Here is an 18,755-nt window from a genome sequence, read left to right as displayed (position 1 = left end):
GATGGCGGGAGCTGCTGTGGCCTCCTGAGAAATATCTTGGACCCGCATTAATTTACAAACTAAGCACTGAGGTCGAGAAAGAGCATGAAAACATCACTTTGTCAATGGCGAATTGACCTGCATCCAGCATGAAACATTTCCTTCCCCCGGACACAGTTAGCATTGTAAAGAAGCCCCTCCCCAAAGGGTTTGGCCTGATCCATTACAGGTCTGAAATCACTGCACCCCTAAGGAAGAAACCATCAGATGATACTGGCAATGGCAGTATGTTCTCCATCTTCCCAGACACTACCAAACTATAGTGAAGGGAGGCGATAAGATACCTCAAGATTTTGTGGCACAAGACCCCAAAACTATCAGCAGGAGTCAGGGGTGATACCGTGGTGGTGTTGCCTCTCCGGTACTCCTCGACCTCTTAGCAGCGTGCGGCACGCTGGACCAGGATTAACTAATGGGCGCGTTAGATGAGTGGACAGGAGGATCCAGATCTGCCCTGGAGAGGACATGTTCTTTCTCCTCTACTGTTAGGAACAAATATTGAGGGGGTCAGTGAAATCGCTCTCACCTGCGATGCCACGTGGAGCGCCAGAGAGATTCTCTCTCTCGCTCAGGCAGCTTAACATCTGCATGAGGTCACTGGGGTAGTCACCAGAGCAGCACTGGATGCATTTATATATGTAGAGATATTGGAGAAACATCTATGAGGTCTGACATAAATCACCCAATGCCTTGGCAGGCACCATATTCCATTGGATGAAAGAAGAGTTTTTCTACCCCACTGGAGCCAAGACTGAGATCCATCAGACACATCAGAGAAAGTAAAACCACAGAGCAGGCGTCATTAACCTTTGGTGTAATAAGAGCTACTTATGTTAAATTTCAATTTGCCCGAGCTACTATTTCTCTCAAAAATCCACTTCAATTATATTTTAGAAATTCAACCATTTTTTCTCCATACATTACAATAAGAGTTCTGAAAAAATACACATTTTAATCTTGGATACACAATTTTGGCATGTATATATGATAATTCAACTAAGCAAAAGTTCTAGTTTAGTAGGCTGGGACACACATAGGAGAGCTACTTGCTGGTAGCTGGAGAGCTACCAGTAGCTCACGAGCAACTCGTCGGAGATGCCTGCCATAGAGGCTCAATCCATAGCTTCCTTCTGCTTCTCCAAAATGGTAGACATTTGATGCTGATAAGAATTCTAGACATGTCAGTCTTTTATTGAAATTCAGTGTACACTGGATTTCCAAAACAGTGTCTCTCAGGGTGTACATTGACAAATGTACACCTCTCTCCAAAAGTAGCCAGGTATCTTGAATCAACCATCTCACACACAATTACTTACTACAAACATAGAGTCAGGACTTTGAAAGTTCAAGGCCCAAGACTATGGAACGCCTTCATTCCAATCCTAAGGGCTGAACCCATCTAAATTTACTTCCATTAACTCCTGACACACTGGTTCATGCAGGGGTGGCAATTCAGGAGTATGTGATACTGATATTGTCCTACATTCAGTTCTACTCTAAACAGCCCCCAAATTTGACTCTAGAAATATTATTGTCCAATCAAAGTGATATATAACACTTTATAAAACTGTGAGGTAAATAAATAAAAAGCGGTCACATGTACAGCGCTTTTTACAGGTCGCAAACACTACTAATGCGCTAAATCTGAGGTTTTGTGATTGGTAAAAAGCATTTTCTAAAGTACTAACCCCATTTTCCAATTAGGAAAAGTTTTTCTCAATAATTAAATGGGTTTAAAAATGCTTTTGAAATTAATATTTTGCCGGGACGTGTTTTGAGGCGTCCTCCCAAGTAGCGATTCGGGCCCTGATTTATCTATGGTTTGTGACTGTAATCTTGTTGCAAACCATTGATCAGTTACCATCCCCCTTTTGGGAATCATTTTCGCAGCTCTAGGCGAAGTAGGCAGCGGTGCAGGCGATCACTGCCTGTCTCACTGAAGTTTTCCAAAATGGAAAACCTTTCCTTTAAAGCAGTCCCAGTTCCTGTAAGGAATTCCAGCTCCTTAACAAAAAGTTGTACTTTTTGGAAAGCAGTCATATGGAGAAGGGTTAGTTGTCACTTGCAAACCACAATCCCTGAAATTGTAGCCAATCACAGGGGGCTGCAAATTGGGATCTGCCAAATGAATATTAATTAGTCACATCGTTCTGTGACTAGAAGCGCAACAACCATTGGGCTAAGAGGGCTTTCACCCACTGCCCAGCCACCTGCTATAGGTTGGGCTGGATAGGGTTGGGGCTGCCGGTCTGCGGATCAGCCTCATGGAAAGGCTTCCACTGACCCTCTGAAGGTCTGTTCCAGCTTTGTGAGCCTGCATTTATTTTGTGTGTGTTCTCATGGCTTGATCTGTCCCCTTGCTAGATAACCATCAGCTAGGGAGAGATCACGCTAGATGAAAAACTAATGCCCGGCAGTGGAGTCTTACACACACTGAGCAAGATTTATGAACACTTTGTGTCGGTGCAGTGTCACCAAAAGTGTTGCAAAGTGGTGCAAAGTGTTGGGATTTACTTTCCAGTGACATAAAGTAACGTTATGCGCAGGTTTACCCAACTTTGCATCAAGGGGGTATCCCATGGGTGGTACATGGGCATTTCCAAGCAACCATCCATGGATTTTGACACCAAGCCTTATCTAATACCCTCGAAGCAGGTGTGAAGTTGGAGAAAAGTGTTTTTTACTCTACACATCTTTTCAAACTTTGCATGTGTGTTGTACTGTACAGAACAAATACAACGTTGGAAAAGTTTTAAACTATGTCTAACTATAGTATTTTTTACTGGAAATGTACCCTTCCAGTACAAAATCCATGCTAGACATCACACAGACATCTTTGCACTATGGTGCAAGGGTGTGTGAATGGTGCAAGACACCCTACAATATGCTAGCAATAGGGGAGAGGGCAACAGCGGCATATCTTGGTAGATATGTTGCTTTGCTGCTCTCCCAAGTCGGCTAATTAATCAATCAATCAAACAAATTTCTTAAGTGCACTACTCACCCGGTAGGTTCTCAAGGCACTGGGGAGGGATGGGGGGGAGGGAGGGGACTGCTCAAAAAGCCATGTTTTGAGGTCCTGGTTCTTGCGTAGGTTGGAGGGGAGGGAGTTCCAGGTTTTGGCGGCGAGGTGGGAGAAGGATCTGCTGCCAGAGCGGAGCTGTTAAGTTGGTTTGTGGAAGTTGATTCGTTTGTTGAGGTAGGCCGGTCTGGTGTCGTGGAGGGCTTTGTGAGCGTGGACAAGGATTTTTAAAATGATCCTTTTGTTGATGGGCAGCCAGTGTAGGGATCTGAGGTGGGCGGAGATGTGTTCGTGGCGAGGGAGGTTGAGGATGAGACGTGCGGCTGCGTTCTGGATTCGCTGGAGTTTTCTCTGAAGCTTGGCTGTGGTCCCTGCGTAGAGGGTGTTGCTGTAGTCCAGTCTGCTGCTTATGAGGGCGTGGGTGACCGTTCTTCTTGTTTCTAAAGGAATCCATTTGAAAGTCTTGCATAGCATGCAAAGGGTATTGAAGCAGGAGGATGATATGGCGTTGATTTGCTGAGTCATAGAGAGAGATGAGTCCAGTATGATGCCGAGATTGCATGCATAGGTGGTGGGTGTTGGGTGTGGTCTAAGGGTGGTGGGCCACCAAGAGTCATTCCATGCTGTCTTGTTGGGACCGAAGATGATGATCTCGTTTTTTTCTGAGTTCAATTTGAGGTGGCTTGCTGTCATCCAGTTAGCGATGGCGAGGAGTCCGGCGTGTAGGTGGTGCTTGGCGGTAGATGGGTTCCTTATGAGGGAGATGATGAGCTGGGTGTCGTCAGCGTATGAAAGGATGGTGAGGCCGTGGGGGCGGATGATGTTGGTGAGAGGAGCCATGTAGATATTGAAAAGGGAGGGGCTGTGGGAGGATCCTTGGGGGACCCGACAGATGGTCTTAGTGGCTGTAGACCGGAAAGGAGGGAGGCAAACTCTTTGGGTTCCTTCGGAGAGGAAGGAGGTGAGCCAGCCCGGGGCTTTGTGGCGAATTCCGGCGTCGAAGAGGCATGCAAGGGTGTGTGAATGGTGCAAGACACCCTAAACTATGCTAGGTATAGCGTAGAGGGCAACAGCGGCATATCTTGGTAGATATGTTGCTTTGCTGCTCTCCCAAGTCAGCTAATAATCCCTCATATGGTTTCTTGGCTGTAATTGATGTATGATGGTTGAGACATACTTTCAATTGTGTGCATTGTATCTGAAAAAAATCTAAAAAATGCCTGCTGGATGACCATGTAGATCAATCAGCGGTCTCTGTAAGCACTGCAGTCGATTTTTGTTTTTCAACAGGACCATGACATAGGAGATAATGTCCGCCCTATAGTGATAGGCTTGAGTCAGCTGTGCAGTGCTCCCATGGCTAATGACCTGAATGATTTCTGGAGGAAGGCGTATTGCCTCTACTACTAGTATTGATAGGTGACAGAGCTCCTGCTCATTGCATTAAACAGAACCTTTTGTGCAGCAGCCATTTTAATTTGTGTGATGGGCGGAAGCCCATTTGCAAAGTAGATTTGGCTGAAGATGGATTGGGTAGGATGGTAGCACTGGGGACCAGTTCAGTTCATGCTCGCTGCACCTCTGGGCAGATCTTCAAATCCACGATGAGGTCTTGCTGTGGCAAATACCTGTTCATGGTAAGGAAGCTCGCGGCATCACTGAAGCTTCTGGACACATGAAGCTTGTTCTGCCCTCCCGAGGGTGCCAGTCTGCAGAGAAGTGATAACAACAGAGGCTTACTGAGTGAAACAGCCAATCAGATTGGAATAATGCGTCAATCATACCTGTGTACTTCATAACAAAGGGGTTCATAGGCTGAGCACTTTCCCCATTCTGCAAGTTGTACAAACCTGTTTTTAAATCCTTCTCAAAACCACTCTGTATCCAGACGTTTTATCAAGAGGTGCTCCTATCGCTAAAATTAAAGGTCCTCATTTTATCAATCTTAGGATAAAAGAAGTAAACACACACTGTGCAAAGTTAGGAAATTTCTGCTAGGAGTTTGCACTGATTTGCAAACAAAAATTGTCTGCTGTCCTATTTAATGACCTCAGCCCATCTTTCATGTTGCTTGGAGTTCACTCGAGGCATCCTGGTAGAATTCACGAGGAGAGATCAGAGGCCAAAGACATCAATGTGTTTTAAAAGACAACCATAGCAATCCAGAGAGATGCAGGTGCACCTGTGCAACAGATGAAGATGCAATGGATTTACTGATCAAACAGTGCAGGGCCATACAATACCAAGACAGCAAATTGTTATAACAAGCCAAATAAGTATCATCTGCCAAATAAAATACATGGGGAACATGAAATACTACAGGTGTAGAGCGTATGGGGGCCTATTCTAAACTACTTTAAAATGGCCTGAACTAAATAAATTGTGTCCTGTATTTTCTATATATTCACAGTATTCATGCTTCTCTTATTTGTTTTAAATCCTAGGCAATTAGTGAAAAATGCTTGATTTTGCAACGTTAGTATAACTACAGACTGCCCAGCTTAATAGAAGCACCTTCCTATCAGGAGTTCCATTAATTCTCAAATGGGAAAGTGTTGGTAAAATACTCCTGCATGAAGTCAGCTGAATTTGAGATGGTCACAGCTTCCCCAGGGCATGGTGCAGGACTATAGATTATGATGTCAAGAAAGAACACTTTCAGGTCACAGGAAAGGTAGGGTTCTGCAACAAGACTGTGCTCAGTGTCTTAGCTGTACCTGTACCAAGAAAGACTCTTGGGAGGACACAAAGTGTGGTTCAGGAGAGGCAAAACACACCAAGGCACCTTTAGTAAAATGTTTATATTAAGTTTCTGAGAGGGTTCAGAGATGTTGGTTGTGGAAGTACAAGCAAAAACTCTTCTTTGGGATGTCAGGAACAGAGGTGGCAGGAAAAGCTCATTTCCACCACAAATAGCACTTCAGAAAGCATCAGGTAAGCATCACTCAAAGGTGGTGCTGAAAGTTAAATATTGTCAATGACACACCTGATACCCAGGGAAGCCAACGGAAAGGAAGACACAGATAATACAAGTGGGGCAAATTGGGCTGTATCGACATTACACCCGATCTGTTTAACCTATGTATGATAATAATGGAGAAGTAAAGTTAACTGCAGCTGAACTTGCCACTCTCAATAACTTCAGGAGACATGGAGGACCAAGCCTGAAGGAATAACCTGCAGAGTGTGGGCACTTCTTTTGGCTGAGAAAACTACTTTAGTGTTGAACTTTGTTGTTAGTCAGAGAAAGAATCCAAACAGAGAATTCTGAAATTAAGTTTTTACTGACCGAATGCACCAGGTTCCCCGGGCGTCACACCTAAGGTGCATGAGAAACTGATCAGTTTTTCCAATACTCTCTAGCAAAGGTGAAGGCTTTTGATCTAAACCTGGGCAGAAAATTCAATAAACCTCAGGAGGTGCATTCTTTCAAAATATTCCCGGATGAGGCTTTTGAGACTGCACAACACCAGCGTGAGTCACTTCAGACCATTTCTAATTCAACTCTGAGGGTTGACATGATAAAATAGTACAAAACCCTTTGTTCAAAGGACGGTTTCAGTGGCATGCTGACACACAAGAGGCTGGATATTTTCTAATGGTTTTGAAATGTTTATAGTGCAGTATTGCTTTTTCAGCTCATTGGCCCAGAGCCCTAAAAAAAAACTATCCGACCCCTAACCCTGCCCTAAAAACAAAACTACCCCTACCCCCACTCGCCCTGATCCCTAAAACCTTCCCCCTACTAAGTAAACTGTCCCAACCCACCACCCATCCATAGCCCTAGAACAAAAAAACTATGCTGACCCCCTAAAAACTAAAGTACCCTGAAAGTCCCACCCACCCTGAGCCCTAAAAAAAAACTACCCCGAACCTTTGCCCCTAAAAATGAAAGTACCCAAACCCCTTCCACCCACCCACCCTAAGCCCTAAATCCACCCAACTGCTAAAAATTACCCACCAACCCTGCCCCAACCCCACTTACCTCACTGCGTCCTCTCCCCGTCCTTCCTCCCCTTCTCTCCTCCCTCCTCCTGCTCTTCCTTAAACCTTTCCCACCTCTTTAAAAATAAACTACCCCACCCTAAGTAGCCCAACCCCCATCCTAAGCCCTAAAAAATACCCAAATCCACCACTCCTGCCCCTTAAAAAAAAAGTGTCTGCCTCCAAACCCCACCCACCCCAATACCTTAATCCACCCCCCACCCCAGTCATGGCCCCACTTACCTCACCGCGTCCTCTCACAAACAACGCATGACTTTTTCTGTGCCTTAACCTGGCATATGCGTAGTTTAGCACAGAAAAAGCCATGTGTTTTTCCGGCAGGAGTGGTTATGCTTGCATGGGAAACATCTGCGTTGTTAAGGACGCGTTGTTAAGGATGTTTCCCGCTGCAGAATGCAGTACGCGTAGAAAGAGGAAACAAGCATTGGCATAGCCAATAGGTCTCACCTTTTGGACCTTACAAGTGTTTAGACATGCAGCACATTAACCTGGTCTCTTGCTTCCCTCAACTAACTTGTGATGGATTACGCAGGAGAATAGGCAGACATGATGTTAAATGCCACTAAAAGGGTTGGAGCTTACCTATGAAAGGTGATGGGCTTTCTCATGCACCCAAACATTTAGATTTACATTGATTTCTACAATTTACAGTAACACAATATTGTGGCATTTTAAATCATTGTTAAACCCGCCACAAATCAAAGAGCAGGTGGCATATACTGCACAGAAACAACTCGATAGGTCAGTACAGTCAATGCTAAGATGGCTCCTCCATTCAGCCGTTGTCTCCCTTTGTCACCTCTATAATCACTGCCCGTATACAACAATACTGACACAGAAGACGCACGTTAGACTGACCCCTTGCCCCATGTTGTACACTGTAGTGGGCAGAAGAACGAGCATTGACAAAGCCAATAGGTTTTGCCTTTTTGTTTTTCTTTTGCATTCTATCGTACTAACTGGATTATAAATATTAGAAAAAGGTTATAATAATAGTTGCTTTAAATTCGATAAACTGTTAATAGCTGCTTATGTTATGATGTATGTTGAATTAATATCCAAGGGTTCTAAACTCGTAATTTGTACCTTATTTAATATGGCATTGCGTTAGAGTATAGTAATGTGTAGCTGGTAAACTGCCACTGCACCTGCTGCACCACTCAAATCGTGCCCCCTTTAACTGCAGGGTAACCCCAATTGTGACTGCCTGTTTAGTAGTAAAAGTTAGCAATATTTGGTGTTTGGAGGAGCTATGACAACTTTTGGGCCCCGTTCCCATTGCACCTGCTGCACCATTCAGATTATGACCTTAATGCCTGCACGATAACTGCATTTGTGACTGCCTGTTGAGAAGTAAAATTTTGTAATAATTTGTGTTTAGTGGGGTTCCTAGAGCTTTTGGCCCCGATGCCACTGCACCTGCTGCGCCATTCAAATCATGACCCTAGTGCCTGCAAGAGGCCTGCACTTGTGACTGCCTGTTTGATAGTAAAATATAGCAATATTTGGTGTTTAGAGGAGTTCTGACAACTTTTGGGCCTGGTGCCACTGCACCTGCTGCGCCATTCAAATCATGACCCTAGTGCCTGCAAGATGCCTGCACTTGTGACTGCCTGTTTGATAGTAAAATATAGCAATATTTGGTGTTTAGAGGAGTTCTGACAACATTTGGGCCTGGTGCCACTGCACCTGCTACACCAATCAAATCATGGCCCTAGAGCCTGCAAGGTACCTGCACTTGTGACTGTCTGTTTGATAGTAAAATATTGCAATAATTGATGCTTAGAGGAGTTATGACAACTTTTGGCTCCAGTGCCACTGTACCTGCTGCACTATTCAAATCATGACCATATTGCCTGCAAGGTAACTTCACTTGTGACTGCCTGTTTAGTAGTAAAATATAGCAATATTTGGCGTTTTGAGAGGTTCCTAGAGCTTTTGGTCCCAGAGTCACTGCACTTGCTGCACCACTAAAATCGTGACCCTAGTGTCTGCAAGATTACTGCACTTGTGACTGCCTGTTTAGTAGCAAAATTTAGGAATAATCTATGTTTAGAGGGGTTCTGAAACCTTGGGGCACTAGCGACATTGCACCTGCTGCACCATTAAAACCATGACCGTAGTGCCTGCAAGATAACTGCACTTGTGACTTCCTGTTTAGCAGTAAAATATAGCAATATTGTGTGTTTAGAGGAGTTCTGACAACTTTTGGGCCTGGTGCCACTGATTTACTACAAAGTGGCGCAGCGCTGGGCCAAAATGTGCAGCGCCGCGTCACTTTACAAACACAAGGATGTGCCGTATTTACTAAACTGCACTTGTGACTGCCTGTTAATAAGTCACTGAGAGAATACAAATTTGGAAAAAAATGATGGCCAACTATACAAATGACTTTTCTTTCAAAATAAGTGAGTGGCAATTTAAGGAATGAACACACAAATATTTTTAATATTTACAACTGTTATTAATCAGAAATGTAATTATTAAGTAATAAAAACACAACATAATGAGCCTACTCACTGCTTGCTTTACATCTGCACTCAATACTCCATTGCAAGATGGCCGACATGTTTACACACATTTCAACACAAATTGACTTATGTTCACTTCATCTTTTCATGTACAAACACTAATAAGTAACGAATCACCAAAAACTTCATCTGTGCTCCATGCGACAGCAAAAGCAGAACAGAATTGTTTGTCAATTAAAAGAAAGTAAATTCAAGCGACGTTGGAGCTACGTTTGAATGAACAAACAGGAAGTGCAGGTAAATAAGGGGCAAAGTAGGGGCGGGTTCTAAGTCCCTTTAAATAATTTTTTTAGCAACATAAGACTTTGCAAGCACAGCGAAAGCGCTGTGCAGGCGAAACCTAAAAATATGAATAACATAATAAAAAAAAACAATGAATGATTGATGAGGATTCGCTGAAAGACCCGATGAGTAAGTATGCTGTACATCTAATTTAGTAAAATCAAAAGATCAAAGCTAACTCCAGACCTAAAAATTTATTTTGTCCACTTTAAAACTGTCCACTGAATTCAGAACAAAAACAAGGCAAAGATAAACTTGAACGTCCAACTCCTATAAACAGTAAGTCCCTGCTTGCCATTTACCAGGCTCTGCCACTTAATCTACCCACCACCTCACCAGCAGTCATGCCAGGGACATCTTAAGGATTTTGCGGGCCCTGGGTCAAACGTATTTTGGGGACCCCTGTTCGGAACAGCTTTGAATTTATGATCCAATTTCAGCTCTTTCAGGCCCTCTTTGTCCAGGTCACTGACAGTGCACACTGGTCCAGATTCTAAATGTGTTTACATGTAATATTCAGGGACAGTGATGTGTGTTTCAATATTGTAACACAGCAGTAGTTTACTAATATTACTGCAAATAATCTCTGTGACACCCTCCCATTTCTCATTACAAGAAAGATTCTCTGCACAATGTCTTTAATAGACTCACACATCACACACATTAAAAATAAATTAAAGAAAAATTGTGTTTATTAGAATCTGTTTAAGAAATATTCAAGGTCATCACTGCAAGCCTCTGCAGAACAGAGCTGGCTCTAGTTGAGGGATGTGGTGGGCTGGAGGGCTGGGACCCCAGGCCAGAGCCCACTTTGTCCAGGCCTTAAAATGTCTCTGAGCCATGCCCCTCACCTTCAGCACAACCCGGCTCAGCTGAGGCCCTCCCTTGTTGCTCCTAGGCTGACATACTGCTGCTCTGTTCATTTAGAAACTCACAGCCATCTGCAAAAAACACATTGGCCTGCACTATTGGGGGTCATTCCCTTTTCCGCTGGCCAAAGAATAAATGACCTACTAAATTCACAAAGAACCCCTTTGTCAACCAGTGAAATTTGTCAAAAAAGATGGGAATTCTAGAATCTGTCGATTCCGAATATGCCATGGTTGAATATGCAAATATAAAAACTGCAGAATTATATGTTCATATGTAAACACAGAGCATATTTCCTATCGTATAAGAGACGCCATTCTTATTTGCCGGTGACTCAAATTGGTCCCGTTAATTGTGATGTCTATAACAACAAAGGAGCAACCCGCATGTGGCAAGGACGTGTATCAATGACGTCATTAATTTGATTTTAGCATAGTGTTCACAGCTGTTGATGCTAAGCGTGTGCCCAGTCAGAGGAAGAACTGGATTTCACAACCACTTTTCAGTAAGTTTTCATTGGAAAAAAAAATTATATTAAAAAATGTTTTTTTTAAACGTACCTTCTCTGATGCCGCAGTCCGCCTCACGCTAGTCTTCCTTTCTGGTGTCCCAGCATTCACTGGGACACCGGCACAGGCTCCCCAACAATCCTGACGCTGCTTTTAAGCTAAACCTAGCATGAAAGCAGCGTCAGGATTGGTCTGAGCGGCTTGGACCGCTGCTCAGACACAACCCTGGGTCTGTGCAGATTCTCCAGCCTGGCTGTTCAGCACAGCCCGGTTGGAGAAACCCAAGGGTGCATGTGTGTTTGGCCGGCCTGAGATGGCCTGCCAAACACACATGCGCACTTAAGTGAACTGTCTCATCTCCCCTCTCCCCCCTCACGTGGCCTCACCCTGCCCCTCTCTGCACCTGCTGCTGGCTGAGCCACCAGCTGTAAATTAAAACAATAATTCAATATTGTTTTATTTTACAGCTCCTGGCTCTTAGCCAGGGGAGCAATGCTCTTTCGCCATTGCGAAGGAGCCGTCCCTGTACAGGGTCAGTGTGCAAATAGTGTGTGGCTGTTGCAGATGCCAGGAAATTCTCATCCCATCCAGCTTTGTGTGGATGTGAGAGGGTATTAGGGGCCTCGGAAGCAGGAATAAGTACAAATCTCTCCGTTTTCCAGGTCATCCTCGGCGTCCCAGCTGTGAACTAAAATTGTCCGCTTTAGAGACTTTTTGTCATATTTACTTTATAAAGTAAAAAAAAGGTCAGTACTCAAAAAGGCAGTGGGTGGAGAGGGGTAGAGTAAACGCATTTGTGTTGACAGGCATAGGACAGAAAGAACACTTGGCCGATAACTGAAAGATTTGGGGGAAGGGAACATGACAAGGGAGGATGCAGAATCTCCCAGGAGGAGTGAGATCTGAAAGAATCAGAGCTCTCAAGTTACCCAATTCCTTGCGTGCATAGCGCATCTTTTCCAGTGTTTTTCCGCTGCATTCTGGGATTTGTGGCCCAGTTTAACCTATTATAAAACTAGGACTATTCCAACAATCAAAATAAAATTCCTGCACTGCATGACCTGCCCTTGCATGAAACTGATAAATTTGAATGCTCTGAAGCATATATTATTAAAAAAAGAAAAAAGGCAATACAAAAATACATGATTGCAAAACATCTTTATAAAATCAGAAATCCTCTCATGAGCTTGAAAATGCCCTGATGACTTACCGATACTCCTAAGTACTCCTAGTCCTACTTGCCCTCAACCCAGTCCTTACAAAACGAGTTTTTGGAGGAGATGAATCTCCCCCCGCTAGATACAATCAATCAATTACATATGGAGAGGAGGATAGATCAGGGGGAGGTGGAGGCAGCAATAAAAAAACTTAAAAAGGGGAAGGCCCCTGGCCCGGATGGTTTGCCGAATGAATTGTACTGTTTGTTATGTGATGAGCTCATGCCAATTTTGATGGAGTTGTTTATCCTTCTTTTGGAGGAAGGTTTAGATATGCCAAAATGCTGGGATGAGGCCGCAATCAGCCTCCTTCTAAAACCCGGGAAGACCCGGTACAATGCAGTTCACATCGGCCTATCCCTTCGTTGAACTAAGATTATAAACTATACTTATGTTTTGTCTAAAAGGCTTCAGAAACGGATTAGCAGGTTGAGTCATGAAGATCAGAAGGGTTTTATTAAAGGAAGACAACTGCATGAACTTACCCATGATTTATTAGGTGCAGTAGATATGGCAGCTCAAGGGAGGGCTCCATTAACGGTTCTTACCATCGATGCTGCTAAGGCTTTCGATCGGGTTAACTGGTCCTTCTTGCAGTCTGTCATGGAGGTTTATAAGTTTGGGCCAAAATTTGTCAGAGCGATTCAGGCTACTTATAAATGCCCGCCCATTAGTATTTTGGTTAATGACAAGGTATCTTGGAGTTTTAGGATTGGGCGAGGGACTCGTCAGGGCTGTCCATTGTCCCATATTCTATTCAATCTATATATTGAGCCGTTGGCTGCAACAATCAGGGCTGATAGACAGATTCTCCCTTTCCAAAGTAAGGGATGGGTAAAGAAGGTTGCCTTACATGCAGACGATCTTATGATCTATACTAGCGATTTGATTCAATCTCTTCCCAGAATCACGCTGCTGTTAGAGGATTTTGGTAGGGTGTCGGGATACTCTGTGAACCCAGAGAAAACTGAGATTATGTGTTGGAATACTACTTACAACAGCCCCCGAGCTAAGCAACAGATTAGATACCTGGGGATTCAAGTCACTTCTAGCCTAAGGGAAGTGGCTAAGGTTAACTTTGATAAAGCTTGCCCAGAAACTAGAAGACTGCTTCGAACCTGGGCTGGTCTCCCCCTGTCTCTTATAGGAAGAGTTAATATTCTTAAAATGGTTATTCTCCCAAAATTTACTTTTTTGTTCCATACAGTTCCATTAGAATTTAAGGGGTGTTGGTTTAAAAAGTTACAGGGGGACTTGACTTTGTTTGTATGGTCATCTAAGGGGGTGCGAATTGCATGGCAAAACTTATGTAGAAAAAAAGAAAAAGGAGGGATTGCGGCTCCAGATTTTTATTAATACTAGTTTCCTTTTACTTGAAGAATGTGCGGATTTTGTTACGTGATAGATCTAAGTATACGGTATTTTGGGACACAATGACTCAGGAATTATCGAAGGCAGGTGAATATTTTTTGTATACATTTGGTCATCCAAAATACTTCAAAAAGATTTGTTTGAAGATACTTAAGGATGTTGCTAGGGTCTGGTGGTTGATTCGACAAGCATTAGAGATTACGTATTATAGTTTTCTGGCCCCGGTATGGGAGTCACCTGGTACCCCTGATTGTCTTACAGATAAATTGGCACTTCCATTAAAGGTCAGGGGGGTAGCAAGGTAGGGGCCACATTTTGGAGGGCTCCAAGTTGATCTCCTGGTCTAAATTTGAGGAATTAGTGGGAAATAGGATTTCAAAGTTTAACTACTATCAGTTAGCCAGCAAGATCACTACTCTCCAAGAAGAGGGAGCCGTGAAGAACATCTGGGAGGAGAAACTAGTTCAAGCTTCGGTTTACAAAGAGATTGCATTTTGGTACCAGGCGTTATTAGAAGCATCAGATGATGTGCTGCCTCTTCCGGTGAAGAAATGGGGAGAGGCCCTCCCAGCTTTAGATGTTGGTAAAACATGGGAAACTTCATGCTCTATGCTTTGGTCTGCCACCAGATCGGCTTTGCTTAAGAAAAATCACTTGTTTACGCTGCCTAGGGTATATTGGTCCCCGGAGAAGCTGTCAGCCTTGGGGATGACAAAGAGAAGTTGCCCACGCTGTAGTGAGGTAAAGGCAAATGATGTGCATATGTTTTGGAGTTGTTCTAAGCTTAGTAACTTTTGGGCTGCCGTTGAAAGAATACTTAAAGATGTCATAAGTTCAGAGGTGGAGGTAAAGCTCCCCTTAATAATTTTTGGGGTAGCGCATGGTTCAACATGGGATTCGAAGCTCTCTGGGTGTTATAAGCAACTGTTGTTCTGGCTGATTCTTCTGGCTAGACGGCAAATCTGCCTGAGGTGGATTTTGTCATCGTCCCCTGCAGCATCCGGTTGGTTGGCATCTATAAACTATTACTGCAATTTGGAGCGTATGGGTCCCCTTAGCAAAAGAGATGATTGTTGGGCTATCTGGGAAAATGCCCAGCAATGTGGTAATTTTTCTTTTGTATAGTCAATGATTATAGTCCCCTTGTTTTCCTGGGGCTTAAACCCACGAGTCTAGTTGGCTTAGGTATACACTTGCTTAATGTGTCCGTTGCCAAAACAGATCAGGGAGGGGAGAGGAGAAGTTACATGTGCCCATCAGTGTCGACTGGCCGAATTGGATGGGCCTTTCCCTTTTGGGCACATGTTGATGACCCTTGATCGCCGACTATTATGAGGACAAAAAAAAAAACGAGTTATGGTCCAATTCAAGACAGGAAATATTTCTCAACCCCACCCACCCTCCAGCAAAGGAATATTAGACATACCTTAGTAGAGCACTTCCTGACATACCAAGCCCCACAAAGCCCTGATACCAGGAGGGTGGGTGGGAAGTAGAACTGTGTCGAGGGCAAGTAGGGCTAAGAATAATGAGGATTACTGGTAGGTAATCAGGACATTACATCTACATCCCACGTCCTCAACCCAGTCCTTACAAAATGAGGCATACCAAAGCAAAACACCCCAGATAGGCCTTTGTGGATGCCAAACCTAACACTAAAACACCATATAATGAAGACAAGTGAAAATGCAGTGATTTATTGAAACAACAACAACAAAAAGCAGGTCAGACAGTGGTAGACCCATCCATGGACTGCAGGACACCTTTACCGAAATTCAAGTGTTTAGGTTGAGCACAGTTCATGCGATAATGTCTAATGTCTAACAAACGTGGTATCCAGGTACCCCACAGCAAATTTCCTCCAAGGGAACACCTTAAAAGCAGCCCTAGAGGCAGGGAGACCCCTAGTGGAACGTGCCTACACAGCCACAGGGAAGGGTAAACCAGCACGTTGATAAGCCACAGAAATTGTGTCCTTAATCCAGCAACTGAGATTCAATTTAGAGGCCTCCTTCCCATGCCCTGCAACACCAAAAGTCATGAAAAGACTGTCAGATGTCCTAAAAGTTGCAGTTCTGGCAACATATACAGATAAGGCACACTTAACATCCAGTGTGTGCAACAGTTGTTCCTCAGGAGAAGAAGGAGAAGGAAAGAGACAAGATGAGTTCTTGGGAAGAATGGAGTCTGGAAGCCACCTGAGGAAGAATCCTTGGATCAAGGCATCTTCTAAAACCCACAGAAATGGAGGGGACCAACGTTGAGCACATAACTTCCCCATCCATCTAGCAGAAGTCACAGCCACCAAAAAAGCATCCAAACTATACTTGAGATCCACAGAGGACAGCAACTCAAAAGGTGCAGACTGAAGAGCATGAAGAACCGAGGAAAGATCCCAGGAAAGTACAGAAGACTTCACCAAAGGTGCAGAGAGGAAAAATCTGTGAAAAAGACTGGATACCAAAGCTCCACCAGACTCAGACAAAGACACAGGGTCACAAAACATCTGGATAGCAGCCCATTGACCTTTCAGAATGGACAGTCTGTAACCTTTCTAAAACCCATCCGCAAAAAACTGCAAGACAGCAGAAACTGGACAGGCAATGGAAAATAGATTGAGAATAGAACACCAAGAATTCAAATTAGCCCAATGCTTAGCATAAGGGGACAGTGTAGACTTCCTACGTGAACCTGGCATTACTAAAATGACATGATCAGGCAATCCTGGTCTCAGCAAAGTCCTCTGTTCAACAGCCAGACTGCAAGTGTTAAGGGAACAGGCAGGTGTGGGCCCAGGAACCTCAAGGGTGAGGGAGCCTTTGGCAGAATCAAAGGTGGATGAACAGCCAGGCTCTGGAGCAAAGGGAACCAGGACCTACGTGGCCAAAAGAGGAGCACTGCCACCACTCGTGCCCTGTCCCCACTGAACCTTCATCAGTAAGTGTTGTATGAGAGGAAAGGGGGAAACGTATAGAGAAACCCCTGAGGCCACTGGATCAACAAGGCATCTACTCCCCAACCTCCTGGCTCCTGGAACAGAACAGGGACAGAAGCAAGTTTATCCTGGAAGTGAACAGAACAAGCTGTGGACATCTGAACCTCCTGCAAATCCAGCGAAACACCAGAGGGCAGAGTCTCAGGTCTAGGGATGATGGAAACTTTCAACTCAGGGAGTCCGCCACCACATTGTCCACCCCCGATATGTTGAGCATGGATGGATTGAAGATTACTCTTTGCCAAGTGAGCAATCAAGCAGGTCACTTGATTGAGCGACCGACTAAGAGTACTTCCCTGATGATTGATGTAGGTAACAGTTACGGTGTTGTCTGAGCAAATCAACACATTGCATCCCAACAGATGTGTATGGAAATGGTGTAGAACTCTCTTCACTGCCGACAACTCCAACTAATTGAATGACCCTGGACCGATCGATGACCTAATGTAGCATCCCATTTCAGGTTGCTCGCATATGTTATTAACACAAGTGGAGGGGAGGGATGCATCAACATACCCTTGCTGAGATTGGAGGAGTCAAACCACCATTGGAGACTGTAGATCACTTCTGGTGACACAGGAGTCTGCTGATCCATGTCCTGAATGGGAAACTGCACAAATGTTTGGAGGTGCCACAGCTATGGTTTCAGATGTAGATGGACCCACTGTACCATGAAGGCAGTGGCCGCCATATAACCCTGTACTTCCATCCAAGGAGAAAATGGTGTGGACTTCAGAGCCAACAAAGTCTGCAACAGAGACTGCAGCCTCATGATCCTGGATTGAGGGAGGAACACCCTGTCCTGAATAAACAGCATTCTGGATTCTGGTTTTAAGTTGCATTTGGGAAGATTCAGGAGAAAGCCATGATCTCAAGCATACAAATGGTCTGAGATAGATGCTGCTGCAGCACAGGAACCAAAGAGCTTGAAGAAGCCAGTAGTCCAGGGAGGGCAATATGGATATCCCCTGGAGATGAGCCACCAAGGGAACCCTTGTAAATACTCTGGGAGAGGAGCAAAGTCCTAAAGGTAGGATGCAAAACTGCCAATGGTGACCAATCACAGCAAACCGCAGAAACTTCTGACTCTCCAGGGCTACTGGGACATGAAGGCACGCATCCTGAAGATCCAATATGGCCATGACATAATCTTTCTGAACCAATGGAATGATGTTTTGCAGAGTTTCCTTTTTGAAAGGTACCTCCCCGGCAAATTTGTCAAGGGTTTTAGTTTTATTACAATCCAGAAAACCTGTCACCTTCAGGACCAGAAATATGATGGAATATACTCCAGTTCTCCTCTGTGCAGATGGCACTGCAACAATGGCCTTCTTCCTGAGAAGTGATTGGATCCCCGCCAGCGAAGATTGGTGTTTCACCGGATCCCGAGGGACCTGGGTCACAACAGTCCCTGGCAGAGAAGGTGAGGTCAGGAACTATATCCGATAATCCACTTCCGGAATGTTCAGTACCCACTTGTCTGATGTTGTGAGACTTCACTTGTTCCGAAACAGAAGGAGTCTCCCACGAACCACTGTAAGTCAACACCTGGCTCAGTGCACTGCTTCTTCTGAAACTTCACTTAAAGTGCTTTCCCTTGAAACATCTGGATCCCCAAAGAGGACAGCTGGCTGCGAGAAGACTGCCGAAAATGTTTTGAGTAGGAACCCCCCAAAGGAAGGCTTAGCACACTGATGTTTCCAAAAGAATAAAGAATGCATAATTTCCTTGAAAACACAATGTAACCTGTCCTCCAGATCACGACCAAACAGGTGCATGCACAGTGCCATGGAGCACTGCACGGAATCCGTATTCCATCCCTTCAAACATTCATTCCTCCTGGCAACCACAGAAGTGCCACCGGACAGTGCAGATTCCCCCAGTCAAAAGCAATGTCCAACAGGAACTCAGATA

The sequence above is a fragment of the Pleurodeles waltl genome, chromosome 11 (genome assembly GCF_031143425.1).
Source record: "Pleurodeles waltl isolate 20211129_DDA chromosome 11, aPleWal1.hap1.20221129, whole genome shotgun sequence".
Classification (NCBI taxonomy): domain Eukaryota; kingdom Metazoa; phylum Chordata; class Amphibia; order Caudata; family Salamandridae; genus Pleurodeles; species Pleurodeles waltl.
This window is presented reverse-complemented; position numbering follows the sequence as displayed.